The following is a 16,168-nucleotide window of genomic DNA, read 5'->3' as shown; positions in this document are numbered from 1 at the left end:
AGAGCCCCCCTCTGTGTCTGTGTGTGTGCCTGCATGTGTGTGTATGTATCTGTGTGTGCCTGTTAATGTGTGTGACTGTGTGTGTGTGCCTGTGTATGTGTGTGTATGTGTCTGTGCGTGCCTGTATGTGTGTGTCTGTGTGTGTGTGTCTGTGTGCCTATATGTGTGTGTGCCTGCATGTGTGTGTGCCTGTATATGTGTGTGTGTCTGTGTGTGTGTGCCTGTGTATGTGTGTGTATGTGTCTGTGCGTGCCTGTATGTGTGTGTCTGTGTGCCTATATGTGTGTGTGCCTGCATGTGTGTGTATGTATCTGTATGTGACTGTATGTGTGCCTCTGTGTGTATGTGTCTGTCTGTCTGTCTGTCTGTCTGTGTGTCTATGTGTGTGTGTGGTGTGTGTCTGTGTATCTGTGTGTCTGTCTGTCTGTGTTTGCTTAAGGGAAAAGCTTCCTCCTGATATACCCAGAAGTCAGATGCCAAATGTCGCACCTTGGTTATTTGAACTAGTTATGTCAGAGTTTCAAAACTACCTATGTCCAGGTGCTGTGTGTATCAAGTCACGATTTTCAGTAGCGTTTGTTGTTCCAATGTGTAAACAAGTCGAGATCCCCTAGTGAAGAGGGAATAAAGAGACCGCTTTCCTCTTGGGTGTAACTGAGTAATCCAAACATTCTGTCAAGTAATTTAAACTAGCAAGCAAGGAGTTTGGCTGTCTCTTTTATTTTATACCATTAAGACAAAAAATTATCTGTCAGGTCTCTGTCCTTAATGCTCCAATTCTAACAGGTCTATAACAAAGCACACAGGATCTAGCCATTGTCTGGGATCAGGATCCCTGGATCCTGGAACACATCCTCCAATAAAGAAAAAAACATAAACACATCAGTGCCCACTAGATGGGGGAAATAGCCTCAAATGATTTCTATTTCCTCTAATAGAACAGCTTGGCATCTAGCCACAACAGATTAATTCTGTGTACAGGATGTTCAATAGACAGCAAGAAAAGAATAATTGCTCACAGGGCTCTAAAGGACTAGGCAACACTCCAATAATTAACATTTACTCTAGTAGTATATATTTGATGGCATGTTAATCCAAAGTTGAAGTAGAAAATTATCATTTTCAAGTGACTGGGCAAATAGGAGCAGACCTGGAGGAGCCCTGAATCCACAGTGTACTGTTTACTTTGAATGCATCCCTTCATTTACAAAATGTAGATAGTGCTAATGTGTTTGTTTGGTACTGGGTTATAGTGGGGTAATGTATGTGAAAGTACTTTGGAAACTGAAAGGTATTCCCTTAATGGGTAATCCATTGATTGTCATTTTAATTACTCATGAGGGAACAGTGCCTGAGTAAATTAGCCTTGCTTCATAATGATAAAGGTCTATACTCTGTCAACATCCAAGAAAATCTAGAGGGGACTCAATTAATATAATTTATATTTGGGATTAAACAGAGTTCTATTGTAATCTGGGACATATACACAGGAGGGGTAGGAGAGGCTGGGGTTTTACTGGGGAAAGGGAAAAGTTACAGAACATGTTTTGAAAGATGGCTTTCTGGTCTTTGTAGCATTATGCATGAACAGGAAAGATTGGCCAATGGCTGCAATTACTAGAAAACCAGTGTTAACGTCACGGGACGTTACTGGCCAAGTCTGCCCGGTGTGCTTGTGGCTGTTCTGACACCACAGGCCTAGCTCCCCTCGTATGATCCATGTGAGAAACTGCAGCTGAAAAAAAAATCTCCTTCCATAGTTAGTGATTTTAGGCAAAATGCTGAGTGCCCTCCTTAATTGTCAGTTTGGCAAGAATGACTCTTTCTGAATCTTGAAAGCTTTTACAATCTATGAGGAATAATAATCTAATCTAAAAATCAATTGTATTTTTTTAAATCACAACAAGCAGGTGACAAACAAAACCACAACCACCGTACTCTGAACACAACAAAAGTCATGGGAGGACATCTATTATAATGTCCTATAAGGCAAGGCAACCATGGTGCTTACTGTAATCCTAGCAGTCCAGAGGCTCACAAGTTCAAGGTCAGCCTGGGCTATGCAGTAATATCACAAGTCTAGGACCAGCCTAGGTTACAGAGTAAAATCCTTCCTCAAAAGGGGGCATTTCCTTTCTACCATGCAAGGGCTTTCATCCTGCTTTATTTTTGCAAAGAAGTAAACAGTATCTTGAACATGTTGGCTATCTAGTTGTGGGAGTTGGGGGTGTAGTCTCTTTAACTACAGAAGTAGAACCACTAACATTTCTTGGGAGCCATCAGATCAGTAGGTGTCTTCTAGGGTACTTGTAAGCTAGTACTTAACAGTGCCTAGGAAAGGCAAGACCTGTACAAAGAGAGTGTTCCTAGCAACCAGGAGACATAGGTCCTATGCTCACTGCTCCCTCCTTCTCTCCATTCAGTCTAGATTGCTGTTATAGTCCAAGCATCCCACTGAGTCACCTGATACTCCCACCCGAATGGGAGACGCTTCAGGGTGAGCAAGTTCACCAAGGCTTGTCTGGCTAGCAGTGAGGTCTTCTCAAGGCAATGAAGGTAAGCATCTAGAGTGGTCATGACTTCGAGATCCCCTGAAGCAGGAGGCATGACCCCTGCAGCCAAGGTCACAGTGCTCCTGTAGCTGGAAGGTAGTTTTCTCAAGGCTCCCAAGAGCTGTTCAAAGCCTGGTTGTCACATGAGAGTCCAGCTTGTCACCTAGACAAGCTGCCAGCATCACTATCAAAGCAGCTGAGTGTAAGGGAAGGGTCCAACAGACGTCAGCCAGAGTCAGATCTGTCCAGCCCACCCACAACTTAGTTTATTTGAAGGAAGAATAGACATTACAGACTATTTACAGTAATTCTGTCTTTAACAATCTACAATAAACCTATCATTAACATCACCAACTCTGCTCCATCCTCAGCCCGACATCCTGGGAAGGCTGGGTGTTTCCTACCTGTCTCACTTTCAAAAGGCAAAGCAATTAGAACATGAGACCCACTGTGGCAGTAAATACACAGAGTGGCTTCTAAGACTCCCATGGCCACTACGGCCAGTTCAAGGTCCAGTCCCCACCAGAACCCCTTCTACAAAAAGTACATTACCCATACATCTTCAGGCAGTCACAGTTCAACGTGTGGGACACAAGGGACAGGGATAACTGAAAGTTCTCTTGCATTGGTTTACACTTTTGTACTAGGATTTGCTCTGAAACCTTTTCTATGATCACAAAGACTACCACAGTACTGAGGATATCTGTGTCTCTCTGGAGCCAGCAAAGACACAGGAAGTACTACTTTTTACAACTATATTTAGCAAAGATGTGTGACAAAGACATCAAAGGTTTTGTCATGGATGCACTAGCTACCTTTACTGTGCTAAACACCAGAGTTAATCAGGGTCTAAAAAGTCTGTTCTGGCTCACAGACTTGGAAGTTCCTGTCCACGATTGGGAAACTATTGGTAGGGGCAGCAGATCATGTTTTCAGGCCTTAGCTACTGAGGGTGGGACAGCATTTTATGGTTTGCAGCAAAGTGAAACCATTCGCCTCATGACTGTGTCTCAACAGAGAGGAAGAGGAGGGAGCTGGGCCCACTCTTCCCTCCAAAGAGCCTTTCTTACCAGGCCCCGTGTCTCAGTTTCCATATACACACACAGTTCCATTCTGGAGACTAAGCCTTGGGAAGCAGTGTCCAGGAGTTTACTAGATACCCATCAATGTTTTTTGTTGTTGTTGTTGTTGTTTGCTTTTTGTTTTTTGAGGCAGGGTTTCTCTGTATTGTTTTGGAGGCTGTCCTGGAACTCACTCTGTAGACCAGGCTGGCCTCAAACTCACAGAGATCCGCCTGCCTCTGCCTCCTGAGTGCTGGGATTAAAGGCGAGCGCCACCCATGAATGTATTTTTAACTTATCATTTATGCCCCAAATTGCATTAATTTTTCTTACCTTGTGAAGTGTGAGCAGGATTTACTTAACAAATTCAATAAACACATGGTTTTTCTTTATAAGTATGCTCACTTATTTATTTAGGTTAAATATAACAATTATTTAAATTGTTTGCCTATAATTTTAATTTCCTTGTCCTTGTTCTATGATAGTTTTTCATTTATTTGAATATCCATAATCTCAAAATTTTTTATTTAAATTTTCACCGTATACTCTCAGCTGTGCTTGGTACTGCATTACAGAAGAAGATCAAGACTTTAATGATGGAATAAAGGAACAGTTTTTTGTTTTTTGGTTTTTGGTTTTTTTTTTTTTTTTTGGCTTACTGTGAAGGGACTAGACCCTCACCCAGCCCCTGCTTTGGCAGCCATGACAGGCTGCAGAAAAGACCCAGCAGGATGTAGACCTCTGACTCAGCACATCTTCTGACCTTCTGACCTTGCTGGGCCTGCCCCAGTCACTAGGAAGCCGGATGCCCTCCATATAGCAAGGAACCAATCAGAAGTTATCTGGCAGATTCTTGATGTGCTTTATGTCAGCAGTGACTTACAGAGCATAGCAACTGCCCTGGGAGCCTTATAGGCCATAGCAACCAGTTGACCAACCAACACAGGACAGGTGGTCCAAGCCTAGAAATGTACCAATTCTGAGACTGTTGTGGACCCCAGACACTCTCCTTGCTCTGCCCCAATATATGCCCCACCCCTCGGTCCCTCCAGGTCCTCTTGGCTCCACCCACTGTGTCAGATGAACAGAGGGACCGAGTTAATACAGTTAACTTGTTAGAATTAAAGACTCTTTGCTTTTGTATTGATTGGGTCTCTTGGTGAGTTGGGGGTTCAGAATTTGACACAACAACTGCAGCTATATCAAATTTGCAGATTTTGAGGGACAAAGCAAGTGATGGCATGAAGGGAAGGGAGGGCTGACTGTAAGAAAACAGCCTTGTGGGAACTGGCCAGGGCCGGATTCCCAAGGGCAGCACCTCTCAATGGGACAAGATTTGCTTAGCTCCTGTTGAAAACATAGTTCAAAAAGAGAAGATGTTTAGCACAGCAACTGTGTGGACGAGGGCTGACCCCAGGGCTGTCAGTTGGTTCTCTGTAGCTTGAGCCACCCCACGTTTGGCTTCTCCCTGGGAAAAACTCTTATATGTCTAATTTAAAAAATGTTCTTCAGTCAAGATTGATTCAGAAGAAAAAAAAATCCAGGACTCACACACACCTCTTTTAAATACTGCTGTGTTTTCTCATAAGTTTGTGTGTTTAGGTGTGTGTAATGGGAGAATAACGAAAATCCTTTGGTGATGAATGTTTATTGATCCTATTTTAAGAACATATGAACCCTTGAATAAATACTGAGCCACATTATGCTTGGCCTTATGTAACTTACAATCTCTGACCTTCTTCTGGCTCGTGTGTTTGCTTCAGTTAAATAAAAGGCAAACAAAGAAGAGAGATAACTCATCCTGATATTATCAGAATCTCTTCCTGCTTTCCATTCAGAACAGTTTAAAATGTATCTGATTTGATTTGTTTTTCTTGGAAACAAAAGAGGAAGGAATGAGGGAAAGAGAGATTGAAATGGAACAGTAAAGACTAAGGTGAATCACTAACCTAAAGAAGGGGAAAATTAGCCATCAGGGAAATGAAAATCAAAACAACTCTGAGATACAATCTCGCTCCTGTCAGGATGGCTAAAATAAAAAACACTAATGACAGTTTATGCTGGAAAGGATGTGGAGGAAGGGGAACACTTCTTCACTGCTGGTGGGAGTGCCGACTTGTACAGCCATGTTGGAAATCAGTATGGAGATTCCTCAGAAAAATGGAAATCAGTCTACCACAAGATCCAGCAATTCCACTCTTACACGCATATACCCAAAAGATGTGCATTCATACAATAAGGACATCTGCTCAACAATGGTCATAGTAGCATTATTTGTAATAGTCAGAACCTGGACGAAACCTAGATGCCCCTCAACTGAAGAATGGATAGAGAAAATGTGGTACATCTACACAATGGAGTACTACTCAGCGGAAAAAAAAACAATGGAATCTTGAAATCTGCAGGCAAATAGATGGCATTAAAAGAAACCATCCTGAGTGAGGTAACCCAGTCACAAAAAGACAAACATGGTATCTACTTACTTATATATGATTTTAGGCATGGATCAGGGGATTGCCAGCCTACAATCCTACTGCCAGAGGACCCTAAAAGAGATGTGCATGGTAACCCGGAGAAGGGATGAGATCTCCTGAGGGGATTGGGAGCACGGGGGGGGGGGGGGGGGGGAGAGGATGGGAGAAGGAGAGGGGGAGAAGAGGAGGGGAGAGGAGGCCATGGGGGAGCAGGAAGGTTGAGTCAGGGAAAGAATAGAGAAGAGCAGGATGAGAGATACCATAATAGAGTGGCCATTATGACCCGGCTGGTGAAACCCACAGAGGCAGCTGACCTAAACAAGGGGGAGCACATGGACCCCAGACTGATGACAGAGAGACCAGAATGGGACTGATCCAGACCCCCCTGAACCTGGGTGTCAGAGAGGCCTCGACAATCTTTGGGAGTTTGGGTAGTATATCATTATTTATCCCTGGCACACAAATGGTCTCTGGGAGCCTATTCCACATGGAGGGATGCTCTCTCAGCCTGGACACACGGGGTAGGGCCTAGGCCCTGCTGGGGATGATACAGCAGATTTTAAAAATCTCCCATGGAAGGCCTTACCCTCCCTGGGGAGTGGAGGGGGGATGGAGTGGGAGGTTGGGGGTATTGGGGGGTGGGGGAGGAGGGGAGGGAGTGGGAGCTGGGAGTAACATTTGTAAAAAGTTAAATAAAAAATTATTGTAAAAAAAGAAGGGGAAAATCCTGGAAAACTAAAAATGAGTGATACTTAATTCCATCATTGCTATCTCGGTTTTTATTGTGTGATCAGAACAATCTTGTGGTGGTGCCTCTCTCCTAGTGCCTTTATATGGCTTCCAGGGATTGAACTCAGAGCACAGGCGTGCACCACATGAGTCCTTGCCTTCTGAGCCCCTAGTCAGCTCAGTTATTTATTCAGTAAACACTTATCCAGTATGCTATACCACACACCATTCTGTGCCCTGGGGGTACAGCACATAAAAGCCTTGCTTTCCGAGAGCAAGCAGAAGCTTTCTAATGCAATAAAGTAAGAGAATGAAAACAAATCTGTGAGACAATTATAGGAAGTAATTTGGAAGACACGATCAAGAAAACACAGAAGAGCTGGGTGCTATTGTATTTTTGTGTTGTATTTTTGTGAGGGAAACCGCAGCAGGGACAAACACACCAGGCAGACAGAGCTTAGTGAGAAGTTTTATTAGAAAGGGGAGGGAGGAGGAAGGGGAAGAGAAAGAGAGAGAGAGAAAGAGAGAGGAAGGCAGAGACAGGGAAAGTCCTGTCTGCCCCTTCAGAGGAACAGCAGGTAAGGAGGGCAGAAGTGGGTGGGGTTTTTCTCTTAAAGGTCCTTTGCCACTGCGTGCAGACTATGCAGTGATGGAGCACTCATAGGACTCCGGGCTGACCAGGGCACTGCCTGAGTGCATGCTGCCAGGTGACAGGGGGCAGACCAGTATAATGTCTGAATCCTTACACTGGGTATGGTGGCACGTGCCTGTAATCATTCTTGGGAGGCTTAAGCAGGTGGATCTCTGTGAGTTTGAAGCTGGTGTGGCCTACATAGCAAGTCCTAAGCCAGTCAGGCTACATAGAGAGACCATGTCTCACAAAGTAAAGTTCCATCTCTTACTAGCTGTGTGACAGCGAGTAAGGTGACTGCCTGGACTTCAATTTTCTTGTCTGTAAGGTGGGGAAATACATATATTTAAAAAGCAGCGGGTTTATCTTAGGGATTACAGGACTCTTGGTGTACCTATCCACTTCAAACTGTAGTGTGTTTCATGGGTTAATGATTTGATAGGAGTTCATGTATTTCTGACCATTTATTGCCTGTTCTTTGTGAATTGTCTTTTTTGTTGTCTGTGTCCATCAATTTTGGTTTATTTTTCATTAATTCTTTTCCAAGTACCCTTTGAATAGTAACAGTAAGCCTCTCTTTTGTGTCTTAGTACATATTTTTCCTGGTTTTCATTTGCCTTTCAATAATGATTATGGTATTTTTTCCTCCATAGCAATCTCAAAGGTTTAATCCTTCTGGCTCTATTTTATTTCAGCGGTTTAGTCTTATATACCTAAGATATGCTTTTGCATATCTGCTCCTCTGTTTTTCTAACACTGTTTACAACATTGTGTCTAAATTTTTCACAGATCACATTCGTAAAGAACATTTTGGTAAATACCTTTTATATCTCCTTCAATGGATAAATGTTTGCATAAACACACATGAATATAATTTCATGCCAGTGGAGTCACTGTATGATGATGTTCTATGCCTTGATGTTTCTTTTTACTTAGCAACATGATAGAAATCTTTCCATACACGTAAGTTCATATCTATTCCTCCTATTAATGTTTGCACAATACTATATATTTATGATACTTTGTAGACACTTAGTCTGCCTTCCAATATCAGTATGACATTGTATCTTTATAATTTTTATAGCAGAGAAAATATCTTGCTAGTATAAATGAGGAAACACCTAATTTCTGGGTGATTTACATGGTGGTAAAGACACTGATGTCAAACTGTTCTTTAGAAAAGTCAGTCAGACAGATTTGATTACACCAGTGGTGTATGGAAATGGAGCAATGTTACGTTTTCCAAGGTTCTGTATCTTTTGAATTTCTGATAATCTTATATGGTGCATAGAGAATATCTCATCTGCTTTTGTGATTTGTTAGTGAGCTGGAATCTCTCTTCATACCTAAGGTCTCTGGCTCAGGCAAAGAAGACCAGTGTCCTAGTGTGATTTCTATTGCTGTGATAAACACCATGACAAAGACTTGGGAGATCAAAGGAGCTATTTTATCCGACAGCTTCCAGGTCATGTGCATCACTGAGGACATCAGGGCAGGAACTCAAGGCAGGAACACGGAGTCAGGAGCTGAAGGAAAGACCATGGCGGATGCAACCTACTAGCTCACTCCCCATGGCTTGCTCAGCCAGCTCTTACACATCCCAGGACCATCCACCAGGGATGGCACACACCCCAGGACCATCCACCAGGGATGGCACTGCCCATTGTAGGCTGGGTCCTCTTATATCATTCATTTCTGAAGAAAATGCCCACAGACTTTCCTGCAGGTCAATCCGATGGAGACCCTTTCTCAGCTTGTGTCAAATTGAAAAACGCCAACTAACCAGTAAAACCAGGATTAGACAAGCCTACTAAACCAGACTGACACTTAGAGGGAGAAACTAAGGAATGGAAGGTAGGAGGCAGCTCAGGGAACCAGTGCTTAATGTCTGGAAGCTGTGATAGTCTGAGAAAGAGGGCAGGTTTTGAGGAAGAAAATACAAGAAACTGGCTGGCCTGGAGAACCGTTGTGGGAAATGCCAGCAGTGCTTTAAGGCACATCAGAGACAAAGGAAGCCATTCTCACTGCTAGGCGAGGGAAACCATCCTCACTGCTGGGCCGGAGGTTACAGGTAACAGTCTTACAGGCAAAGACTGAGAACTTGAGACAACTGACAATCGGCAGGAATTGGGAGGAAGAGGATGAGTGCAATAGCCACTACATGGTGGAGGAGGATCTGTGGTGAGTTTATGCTTCTATTCACCCAGGGGTGCACCACACTGGCTTCTCCGTCCCTGCTGGATACATATTGGGCATCCACATGTGATGGGAGATATCCTTCTGTGTATAGGTTTCTCTTATTGGTTGATGAATAAAACACTGATTGGCCAATAGAGGCAGGAAGATAGGCAGGACTAAAAGATGAGGAGAATTCCGGGAAAGGTAGGCAGAGAGGTGCCTTGAGGAGATGCCATGTAGCTGCCAAAGGAGTAACAGGTCTGGGCATTCTCTGGTAAGCCAAGATCATGTGAAAATACATAAATTAATAGTTGTGGGTTAGTAATTAAAAGAGAAGTAGTCAACAAGAAGCCTAGCCATTGGTCAACTGTTTAATAATTATATAAGTCTTTGTGAGCTTTTTGGGGGCTAAAGGGGGTGTGGGAGCAGGCTGGAAAGAAAAACCAGCAACACAAATGTGCTGCTGTTGTTCTTAGGGCTGATCTAAGTGGAGCAGTTGCTAAGCATTCTGGGAGAACTTGAAGAGTATCCACAGCAGGTGAGGTCAAGACAGGTGTCCAGTTGTCCAGTTCTTGACTGGTGAGCTCCAGAGACCAGAGCTTCTTGAAGTCATGTTGTGGGTAGAAAAAAATGACAAGAAAAGCTTTGGGAGTGTCCTCACCCACCTGTCCCCACTGTGTGTCAGCTTCTAGATTCTTCCCTGTGGTCCAAGGGTCCCGAGTTAGGAAGCTGAGAGCCATTCTCGGTTTCTGTTTTGCTCCCTACCTCCAGGAAAGCACTAACCGTTTCTTGTGTGTTCTCATTGTGTCAGTTTCTCCTGTGCTTCTGCTAACATAGTTCAAGCGCTAAGCACTTTGCTACTTTGTTACTTCAAGAACTCCTTCTTTTAAGATAAGTGAAACTCCGAAAATTAATCCTCTTGAGTGCGAGAGATAAATACTTCCTGCTGATCCCAAGCCAGGGAAACTAGACAGAGAATAATTTCTTATCACCAAATATGTTAATGGACCCTTACTACTAAGCTTTCCTTTTGTTTCCTCGAGACAAGCTTTCTGACTGTTCCAGGACAGTCAATCCTGGCTGTCCTGGAACTCGCTCTGCAGACCAGGCTGGCCTCAAACTCACAGAGATCTGCCTGCCTCTGCCTCTTGAGTGCTGGGATTAAAGGCGTGTGCCACCAACGCCTGGCTACTTCTGCCCTTTCATGTGTGTACACGCGTTCATGTGTGTGCGTAGGTCACATACACGCATGCGTGGGTACATGGAAGCCAGAGGGTGGCATTGGATGTCTTCTTCTGTTGTCCTCCACCTTGTTTTGGGGGGATGGAACCTCTTACTGAACCTAGAATTCATTGATTTTTCTTGGTTCTCCAGGAGGTAAACTGCCTCTGTCTTGACAACACTGGGATCCCAGAGGTGTGCTGCTACAGTGAGGTGTGTTTGCACAATGCTGGAGATCTGAACTCAGGTCCTCAACCTTGCATGGCAAGACAGATCCCCAGCCCCTTCACCTTTGTTTTTAATTATTTGTTTGCTATTTTTCACTAATGCCAAAGTGTGTTAGTTAAGGGTCTTTTTGTTGCTTGGCTGACAGAGATCCCACTCAAAATTTCTTATGCAAAGCAACAATGTTACAACTGCACAGAGCAAAGGTTGACCCACGTGCAAGCATGGCTTCACACGTGAATCAGTATCATCTTGATGCCACTTCTCCGTTCTGATTTGCTGTAAATCCCTCTCTATTCGGTCTACCCCAGGGATGTGCTTGGAGCAAGACAGTGCAATGACTCTCCTCTGTGTCTCCTTGGGCATCTAAAGGAACAAAAGTGTGTTGTAAGTCTGTGAACTAGTAACTGTGGCCGAGCTTGAGTAACAAGCCCCACCTGTAGTCTTCAGGGAAGAGATGACTGAAAGAGATAAAGTGATAGCCACAAATGTGCTGACAGATAAAAGCCACATATATAAATGGATATTGTTCTAATAGCCACAGTTTTTTTAAAATAAAAAAGGAACATGGGACTTGTGTGTGGTTCATAGCTGTTAATAAGCATTGGATGAATTCAAGGCAATCAATGTAGGCTTCACATCAAGGTGTGTATGTGTGTGTGTGTGTGTGTGTGAGAGAGAGAGAGAGAGAGAGAGAGAGAGAGAGACGCCAGTTAAATAAAAATATTGTTATTTTAACATGTAATCAATATTTCTGAGCATTTTACATTCTTTATTCACACGGAGACATCAAAACCCACCATTTTAACAGAGCTTCCAAACCACAGTAAACCGAAGGTGGAAGGAGATACTCTGAGAAACAGTGTCCTAGAGACACCTGCGTCCTTGGTGCTTCCAACCTCACCTTTGGCGGTCAGAGGCCTGCTGACACATTTGGCCATCAGTGAGGAAGGCTGGGTGTCACTGGGCAGAGCCAGGGTTGCTCAGACTCTACTGTTGCTGCTACATTGCTGCCCTCTGTTAGTCATAATGTATACCACAAGCCGTATAAATACAAATGAAACTGGGCTTTTGATGTTTCTGGCAGTCTTCCTTCAAGGGCTCTTGAGATGACTTTCTTTTGAATTTGGAAGCATCACAGAGCATGAGAAATCTTGTTATTATGGATTGTCTTATTTGTCTATCAGGTCTTTTTCCTGTGTGTTACATTAGACTCACAGTCCTTCAAATCCACCATTCATGTCCTTCAAAACCATTGCAAGTACTCCTGTTTTCTGTTTTTGCAGATTTTCTACTTCTTGAGAAGGCAAATGGAAAGATGCTTTGACATTCCTAAACCTTACTTTGTTCAGCCATAAAATATTGGATGATGATGTTACTTTTATGGCTTTTAAAGATACTGCTTAGTATATTGGAAGAACACATGTTATTATAAAACCTTAAAATTCGAACAATGACTCATTGTTTTCTGACAGAAACTTGAATTTATGCTGTCTTTTAAAAGAGAAATATTGGCCCCAATTTGGTCACTGTTGAAGCTGGATGAGAGGCACATGAAGCTTTTTGTTGTTGATGTTATTTTGTCCATTTGAAGTGAGTTTGAAATTAGTTCTAGAAATTTAAAAAATTTTAATTAAAAAACACAAACTTTTGTATTCTTCACAACACTGTGTATAGCACTGTATATAGTGTGACTACTACACACCGATCTGCTGGTTAGTTACTGCCGTGGGCTAGAATTTTGTCATTTCAGGGTAGGTTATAATTTTCCTAACAGACAAACTCAAGGCTGGGCATGCTGGCTCAGGCCGGTGACCTCAGCGTTTGGAAGGCAGAGGCAGGAGATTGCTGCAGGCCGGGGGCCAGCCTACATAATGAGCTCCAGACCATTTGCTGCTATATATGAGACTCTGTCTCAAAACAACAACAAAAAAAACCAAAACAACCAACCAACCAAAAAAAACCTAGGCCAGTGGTGACACACACCTTTAATCTCAGCACTTGGGAGGCAGAGGCAGGCAGATCTCTGTGAGTTCAAGGCCAGCCTGGTCTACAGAGAAAGTTCTAGGACAGTCTTTGGCATCTCTGGCAGTGGAACCAGTATTTATCCATAGTGCACAAATGGGCTTTGGGAGCCTATTCCCTATGGAAGGATACTCTCTCAGCCTAGATACACAGGGGAGGACCTAGGTCCTGACCCAAACGATGTGACAGACTTTGATGATCCCCCATTGGAGGCCTCACTCTCCCTCGGGAGTGGATAGGGGGTGGGATGGAGGGTTGTTGGGGGGAATAGGAGAACGGGACGGAGAGGGAACTGGGATTGGTATGTAATATAAGATTATTTTTAATTTAAATAAAAATTAATAAAAAGAACCCAACATCCTTGTTTGATTTGAATGTTGGCTTCTAAAATGTGGTGCAATGAAAGTTCTATGTCCAACACAGCACATAGCAGGGTTTACTGAATAAACGGAACCACCTATCAATTCCTATGAAGTTCTGTATATGGATTGGAGTCATTGAAAATTTTCCATATCAAAAATCAAATGTTAGCAGTTAATCTGAGGAATTATAAAAAAGCATGCAAAGCACCCTAATAAATGATCCCTCAAAAAACAACAAAACAAAACAAAACAAAAAGATCAACTAAAAAATAATTGATAGTACTCAGAGGCTAAGCATTTGTTCCAGCAGAGGACCCAGATTCAATTCCCAGCACCCACAGGATGGCTGACAACCATCCATAACCCTAGTTCCAGGGAGCCCAACAGACATGCAGGCAGGTAAAAACATCTGTTTATATAAAGCAAGATATATTTTAAAAGTAAAAAAAATAGATACTTAGTGGTAAAAAAAACAAAAACAATAACACCATGAAATTTTCAGGCAAATTGATGGAACTAGAAAAAAAATTACCCCGAATGAGGTAGCCCAGGCCCAGAAAGACAAACATGGTATGTATTCACTCATAAGTGGATATCAGATGTAAAACAACGGATAACCAGGCTACAATCCATAGCCCCAGAGAAGCCGGGTAACAAGGAGGATTCTCAGAGGGACACATGGATCACCCTAGGAAGGGGAAACAGAAAAGATCTCCTGGGTAAACTGGGGAAGGAGAGGGGATGGGGAATGAAAACATGAGGGAACGGTATGGTCAAGTTGGGGGGGGCAACAAAAGAGATATCTTGATAGAGGGAGCCATTATGGGGTTAGGGAGAAACCTGGTGCCAGGGAAACTCCCGGGAACCCATAAGAATGAACCTAGCTAAGACTCTTAGCAATAGCAGAGAGGGTGCCTGAACTGATCATCTTCTATAATCATATTGGTGACATCATAGAACCTTCATCCAGGAATTGATGGAGGCCGATGCAGAGATCCACAGCCAAGCACTGGGCTGAGCTCTGGGAGTCCAGCTGAAGAGAGGGAGGAGGGATTGAATGAGCAAGAGGGGCCAAGATTATGATGGGGAAACCACAGAGCCAGCTGACCTGAGGTAGTGGGAGCTCAGGACTCCCGACTGAGAGCTGGGGATCCTGCAGGGGACAGAACTAGGCTCTCTCTGCATGTGGAGGACAGTTGTATGGTTTGGTCTGTTTGTGGGGCCCCTGGCATTGGGACCAGGATCGGTCCCTGGTTCATGAGCTGGCTTTTTGGAGCCCATTCCTTATGGTGGGATGCCTTGCTCAACCTTGATGTAGGGGGGAGGAGCTTGGTCTTGCTTCAGCCTGTATGCCAGGTTTTGTTGACTCCCCATGGGAGGACTTACCCTTTCTGAGGAGTGGATGAGGGTTGCGGTGGGGGGAGGTGGGGAAGGGAACAGGAAGGGGGGGGTGGGAAGGGGAACTGCGGTTGGTATGCAAAATGAACAACTAAAATAAAATAAAACCCAAACCAAAGAGATCTGGTGTCACTCACCCGAAATCCTAACCCCTATATTCAGTTATGACCCACGATTTAAGCTCTGTATTGGAAAAGCCGCCTAATCGTCCCCAAAATAGTTGTGTTTGTACAGTAGTTACAGCTCACACATTGCCTCCAATTAATCTCTATATTACTGGTTCCTTTTCAAACATGCCCCTCTGTTCTTTAAAACCTGTCATGCCAAGGACATAAGTTTTCTCTTGTAAAAAAGATTATTATTTTACATGAGTGTTTTGACTGCATGTATGTATGGGCACCAGGTGCATGACATGCCCACAGAGATCAGAGGGGAATGTCAGCTCCTCTCGAACTTGAGTTACAGACAGTTCTTATCTGCTGGAAATGGAAAGTCAAATCTTTGAAGGAGCAGCAAATGCTCTTACACACAGACCCATCTCTCCAGTCCCCTAATAGCTTTCCTAACACTTCCATTTTTTCCTACATTATCTCTAGTTCCATTAACCCTGTGCATCACAACAAGCTCCTAATCAACATGCATATTTATTTGTGTGCCCCAAATGTTTTGATCATTTAACTTAATTTTTCTTCCAGTGTCTTGATGGCTTGGAACAACTCCTTCACTGAAACATCAAACGCAGCACAAATAGTGAGCATTTTCAGCTTAAGTGCTGCTTCCGCTTGGAGAGGTTTAATTCTGTGAGGACAAAGGCTGTGAAGAGGCAATCCTTCATAAGCTGGCAGAAAATGGCTTGAGGGACACACTTCACTTCTCCAGATCCTCTTATCACAGCTTTGCTGAGGGGGTTGGCAGATTGTCTCCTTTTCAATAAATTGAGTCAATCAACAGTATAATTGTGTTGGTTCAAATTCCACAAAAAAATATCCATGCTTGGAATCTGAAACCATGGCTATGAATTCTGCATGAATACTTACCAGACTTGGAGCATCAAGCGGCAGCTTAATCGTACAGGAGCAGAGGTCTCCTGCTTTGTTACAGCAAATGGCAGGCTGATGACACTGACATGGGCATCTCGTTGTGACCAGGGCTGGAATCTTCGGATTCTACCAGCGGTGCAATGGCACTCTATCAACACTCATTTTTAGAACCCCTGAGGGCCTTACACTGCACAACCACCTTCTTAACCCTCTATAGAAGAAGTCGAATGACTTAAAATTCATCTGGTAAACACTTGACAAGTTCCCCTGTG

General features: G+C 43.5%; 1 long non-coding RNA gene across 1 annotated transcript; it reads left to right on the top strand.

Annotated features, from left to right (window-relative positions):
• The first annotated feature begins 386 nt into the window (after positions 1 to 386).
• On the top strand, positions 387 to 15,809 carry LOC121139405. The gene is made up of 2 exons (XR_005876368.1): positions 387 to 2,556; positions 15,552 to 15,809. It is a non-coding gene; the product is annotated as an uncharacterized LOC121139405 (long non-coding RNA).
• Positions 15,810 to 16,168: the final 359 nt, after the last annotated feature.

Source organism: Mesocricetus auratus, unplaced genomic scaffold (genome assembly GCF_017639785.1).
Source record: "Mesocricetus auratus isolate SY011 unplaced genomic scaffold, BCM_Maur_2.0 Super-Scaffold_15014, whole genome shotgun sequence".
Taxonomy (NCBI): Eukaryota; Metazoa; Chordata; class Mammalia; order Rodentia; family Cricetidae; genus Mesocricetus; species Mesocricetus auratus.
Note: the sequence above shows the minus strand (reverse complement) of the source record. Positions and strands in the feature narration are given on the sequence as shown.